Consider the following 6000-nt stretch of genomic DNA (forward strand, 5'->3'; position numbering starts at 1 on the left):
GGTGGTGTGGAAGAGAACTCTGCTGGATTATATTTAACAGTATAATTCTACCGTTATTGAATGATGCAGACAATGAGATATAAGAATATTTGGGACCAGCATAAGGAGATTTTTTTTTAATAATCCCAGAGTTAAAACTCATCACAGAGTATCAGAGATGGACAGGATCTTTAAAATCATCTTATCCAACTCTTCACCGTTTATCTAAATGGAAAAAAGTAAGGCCCAGAGACAAGTGACAAGCTCAGGGTCACATAGCTAAAAAGTAGATGATCTGGACTAGAACTTTCAGCATGTTTCATCTCTCAGCATTTTTGCTGGTCTCATTATCAAATCTGCCCAGCAATATCTGGAAACTTGCCAGGAAAAAAAAATTGGAAACAATTAAACCTTGACAAATGACAGCTTCTTCAGATGTCATTTAAACACAAAGAAATATAAGGAACCCAACTGCTGAAACTCCTTGATAACATCAAGGAAAAGGAGTCATTTCACATAAATCTCAGAGATGATGTCATCCAAACACACTAGCAGTTAGCGGAAGTTCCAACTCATTATGAAGGAAATGATTCTTATAAATAGTTTTGATCTGGAGATACTGTTTGGCGTCTTCAAATCATAGACTCTCGAAATAGGAAGACCTACGAAGAGGTCATCTAATCCAGGGCACACTGGTCCTGCAAATAATGGGCAGGGTTCACACTGCTCTCAGCTTTGTGTCTCGTGGTACCTTGTACCAGCAACTACTCTACCATTTTGCTGGAGTACACAAAACTGAATAAAAGTTTTTTCTTCCAAATTGAAAATAGTGTTTTTCCCCTAATAAAATAAACATACTTTTTGTAAAATTTTAAATAATACAGAGACGTATAAAACAAAGTAAGAAGAAAAAAAAGCTTTCCAGAAATCTCACCACTCAGAGATAACCATGGTTAGCATTTTGATATCATTTAATTATTTCTCCACGAATATATGTTTCCACTTGCACATCTATATTTTTGTAAAATTGGGGCTGATTTTAAGTGACAGTTTTGTCGCATTCTTCTCTCTGTATAATCTGCATCTTCATTTTAATGGCTGTATGATACACCTTAATGTGGTGAGTCAGATGCTGACTGATGGATTAGTTGTTCTCAGTTTTCTTACTAACATGGGGGATTATTTCCTGCTTCAGGAAAAGAGGTCATCTCGGTCACCCTTGGAAGGGTGTATCATCTCTGCACACTGAAAGAAACTGGCTGCTACAAAGTGGTGATGAGGGTGATTGCAGGGCTAAGGCTCCCTGGAATGTGAGTGGGTGGAAGGAGGGCTCTATATTCTCCGCTGGGAACGGGAGTTTAAAGAAGCCTCTGGTTTGCTGGAGAAGCTACCATACTCCAGAGGAAAGACTCCAGGAGTAGCCAGTGACTGGAAACCATCTGACCTTGGCTGACTTCCCAATCAGCTTGCAAAACTGCTTCTGCCCTGTCCACAGCAGCAGCCAGAATTGAGGACTCAACAAACCTCTGGTCCAGAACTCAAATCACTCAGGTCAGTCGCTACTCTGTGACAAGGACTGCACTCCTGGAGCTTGAGACACAGCTGCCTAATTCCCTGGTCACTAGATGCGGCCAAAAGTTCATTCACTTCCCAGCTTTGGGTATAGATTACTTAACCAACTCTGCTGTCATGAACACTTTCCCTCACAATCATAATAAATGACACAACCATCAGTTAATTCCCAGGGGTGCTATAGGAAGTGGGGAATAGAGGAGTCTAGGACCCAGCCACATTCTGGGAACAACATAGGATACAAAAGTACCCCCCCACCACTTCCAGCTGAGGAAGAGAGAAGATGACGATGCACTTTTCTACATCTCTACATATTTATCCAGATATCTCTTTAATATGGGTTTTCCTGGTGGCTCAAACAGTAAAGAATCTGCCTTCAATTCAAGAGACTGGAATTCAGTCCCTAGGTTGGGAAGATCCCCCTGGAGAAGGGAATTGCTACCCACTCCAACATTCTTGCCTCGATAATTCTATGGACAGAGGAGCTTCATGAGTTACTGTCCATGGGGTCACAAGAGTCATTTCTCTAAGTGGAGTTGCTGGGTTTGTGGGAAAGTGCTAAACAAATCCTTCAGTGATGTCGCATGGTGCCTGGGAAGGACCAGTTGGCCACCTGCTATGAACCTTCACAGAGCAGCAACATATTATAGAAGCAGCCACTGTTCAGGGTCTGGCTTTGAAGGTTCAGAAACTTGACTCCGTTGGGTACCAAAGTTAATCAGTCTCAGAAAGCTGAGTCACTCAGAGGAGACTGAAGGGGATAAAGCAGAATGCCAAGTGATTAATTTATAATGAGACATGTACATGACAGGTGAAGCGGGCATTTGGGTCAGCCTGAGCAGCCTGTTCTTTCTCGTTGTGGCAGTCAGTGTGGGCAGTCCAATCACAGTCAAAAGCTAGTGGTGTCCCTAGAACAGGGGAAGGAGAGTTAGTGTGGTGGGATCTGAATGGTGGCCTGATGTATACACTTCTCCACCGGGGCGAGGGTAATATACACTCACCACGTGACAGTGGCTGCAAAGGAGAGTCCAGTGAGTTGTAAGAACAGAAATTGCTCTGGGGCTAAGGTGGGCCGCAAGCCATTCTCTCTGCAGACTCCTTTCTTCCATCCAGCAGTCTTTAGGGTCTCGGAGACTCACAGCTTTTTTTGTTGATAGAGAGGGTACAGAAGGGTTGAATGATGCCATAGGGACTCCTTTTCTTTAAAAACAGTGTAACCACTTTTCACTTTTCTATTCATCTCTTTCTTTGCACATTCAGCAAATGATGGTTGGACATCGGTCAGGTCCTGGGAAGATAGCAGTGGGTGAAATAGACCAAATGTTTGCTCTTGTGGAGCTCACAGGCCAGAGGAGGAGAAAGACAATAGACAGATAACTGAATCAATAGACAATAATTTTTAAAAAACCACTTAATAAATAAGACAATTGTTTTTTTAATAAATAAGACAATTGTTAACTGCAAAAATCTTTATGCAAGATGTTAGATGTCAAGATTTGCTATGAATGAAAATTAAGCAGAGTAAGAGATTAAAGAGTAATAGATGAAAATGGGGAATATTTTTAGAGGGTGATCAGAGAAGTTCTTTCTGATAAGGTTACATTTGAACAAAGACCAAACTACAGCAGGAGGCGGGTGGGACAGTATTCCAAGTGGAGGGAACAGCACATTCAAAGGCTTTGGGGCAAGAGTATGGATGGAACAGCAAAGAGATCCAGCTGGAATATATATAAGCAAGGGGAAGAAGAGGTAGAGGAAGGTGCCGTAGAAGTGATGAATCGGAATCAGATCATGTGGGGCTTTGTAGTTCCACATTGTGAAAAGTGGATATTATTCTGAATGATATGAGAAACCACCAAAGGGTCAAACTCACCTTTTATAAGGAGTCTGGCTGCTGAGAGGTGAATAAACTGATTATTCTAATTTGTTAAGAATTGAGCCATTGAATATTAGCAAAGGGAACTTGGAGACCAAGACTCCTGCTATACAAAGTGTGGCTATGGACCAGAAGAATGACCCACTCACTCCAGTATTCTTGCCTGGAGAATCCTGTGGACAGAGGAGCCTGGGTCACATAGAGTCAGACACGACTGAAGCGACTTAGCATGCATGCATGCATTGGAGAAGGAAATGGCAACCCACTCCAGTATTCTTGCCTGGAGAATCCTGTGGACAGAGGAGCCTGGGTCACACAGAGTCAGACACGACTGAAGTGACTTAGCATGCATGCACGCATTGGAGAAGGAAATGGCAACCCACTCCAGTATTCTTGTCTGGAGAATCCTAGGGACAGAGGAGCCTGGGTCACACAGAGTCAGACACGACTGAAGTGACTTAGCAGCAGCAGCAGCAGCAGCAGCAGCAGCAGCAGCAGCAGCAGCAGCAGCAGCAGCAGCAGCAGCAGAAGCTTATTAAACATGAAGAATCTTACAACACCACCCCAGACCTCCTAAATCAGAGTTTGCATTTAACAAGATCCCCTGATGAGATGGAGGTATGAGAAGCACTGGTCTAGTCCAAGGCCTTCATTTTACAAGCGATGAAACCAAGTATCAGTGTGCGGAAGTGACTTGCTTACAATCACGTGGTTAGGTTCATAACTGGGTCAAGGCTAGGGCCCGGGTCTCCTGACTGTGGCAAGCCCACTTTCCATGGCTCTCAGGTCATGAGATTATAAATTCATTCATTTAGTCACTCACTTACTCACTCATCACTAAGGCCATTCCATAATCAGACACGATCATCTCACTAAAGATTTTTACCTTTTAAGAATGCAAGATCTAGTCAAGAGAATCGGATAACAGACTAATGTAACTCAATTGACCACCTACCCTGATTTAAAAAAAAAAAACAAAACAACTGACCATGAGTGCTATCAGCCTTAGTTTCAGTATTTCTCCCAAACTATCTCATCCTCTGCTGAGATTTGCTGGAAATGCCCAGGATGTTTAGGTGTGGTGTCCCCTGAAACATTTTTTCCTTTTTTTGTGGGAAAAAGCACAGATGTCATTGTCTTCTCAGCAGAAAAGTCCCCTCTGGCCTCAAGCAATTAAAAAAAAAATCTGTATGTGGGTACCACCCCAGAATCTTGGAGATTAAACATAGAAACCCAGGTCATGTCCCAAAAGGGAAGAGTCAAGATAGGAAGGACTCTATTTTAAGAGATGGCTAGGGTGAATGGCTGGAAGCTTGTACAATGGGAAAAAAAAAGGCAGGTTATCATCTCTGTCATTGCTATTATTGTAGTTATTATCAAAAACTTGTAAATAGTGCTCTTAATTTATTGTCCCTTTGAAACAATAAAGGAGATAATGGAGACTTCTGCATGCATTTGCTATTCATCAGCAGCTTTGCTGTCAAAAAAGTGGCCCAGTAATGACTGTGGGGATGCAGGCAATTGCAAGAGCAGGACTGGAGAGGATAAGCAGGCCCTTCAAGAAGTGGTTCTGGCGGACTGTGAAGGGCACTTCCAATGGAAGAAGACCCACTCTCTAGGTGGGTCTGTTTAAGCTGATCAGGAGATAAGTGGCAGGAGAGAGGGAAAAGAAAGGCAGGGTGGGGAAAATGGGATACACTGCAGAGACACCTGGGCAGAAAGGGGGGCTCCCAGATGTCTTTGAAAGATCAAGCCTGAAGGATTTGGGGGATTGGTGGGTCACCTGTAAATTTCCTCAATTTCTCTGTTAAACAGGGTAGTTACCTCTAGCTGCTAATCATCTTCCTCTACCCTTCCTATGTGAGGACAAAGGCTTATTTATGTATTTATTAAATACTTTTTTTTGTTATTTATTTATTTGACTGTCCTGGGTTTTGGTTGAAGCATGCAAACTCTTAATTGTATGTAGCATGGGGGATCTGGTTTCCTGACCAGGTATAGACCTTGGCCTGACTGCATTGGGGGCATGGAGTCTCAGCCACAGGACCACCAGGGAAGTCCCAACAAAGGCTTGTTTATGTCTCATTCCTATAGTCTGCTGTGGGGTCTTCCAGGGACACAGGCATCCTGGTTGAGCCCATCTGGTACTTGCACCATCTTAGAATCCTTCGTGTCCAGCCAGATGGGCAGAAGAGAAAGTAAAGCTTTTTCTTCACTGCCATGAATGGGAGTTGACCCATAGCTTTCACTTTCTTCTCTTGGTGAGGATTAGTCATGGGGCCCCACCTCACCTCCAGGGACTAGGAAACCTAGTCCAGCCATGGGCCCAGGAAGTAAGCCTGGCTGGGGAGCACAGCCAACCCTCTACTGCAGGCCTGACCCACAAAGTAGGGGAGCCCATGCCACCCACACTTGGGTGGCTCTCAAGAGGTTGGCCACGGGCCAGTGTCAGGAGTGGGGAGATGTTGTGACCCCAGCAGAAGGGGGCCTCCTCACTCCAAGTCACATCCTGCTGCCCCGTCTGGACTATTCCTTGTTCAGATGAGGCCTGGAGGTCACCAAACCCCTCCCTG

Source organism: Ovis canadensis, chromosome 1 (genome assembly GCF_042477335.2).
Source record: "Ovis canadensis isolate MfBH-ARS-UI-01 breed Bighorn chromosome 1, ARS-UI_OviCan_v2, whole genome shotgun sequence".
Lineage (NCBI taxonomy): Eukaryota > Metazoa > Chordata > Mammalia > Artiodactyla > Bovidae > Ovis > Ovis canadensis.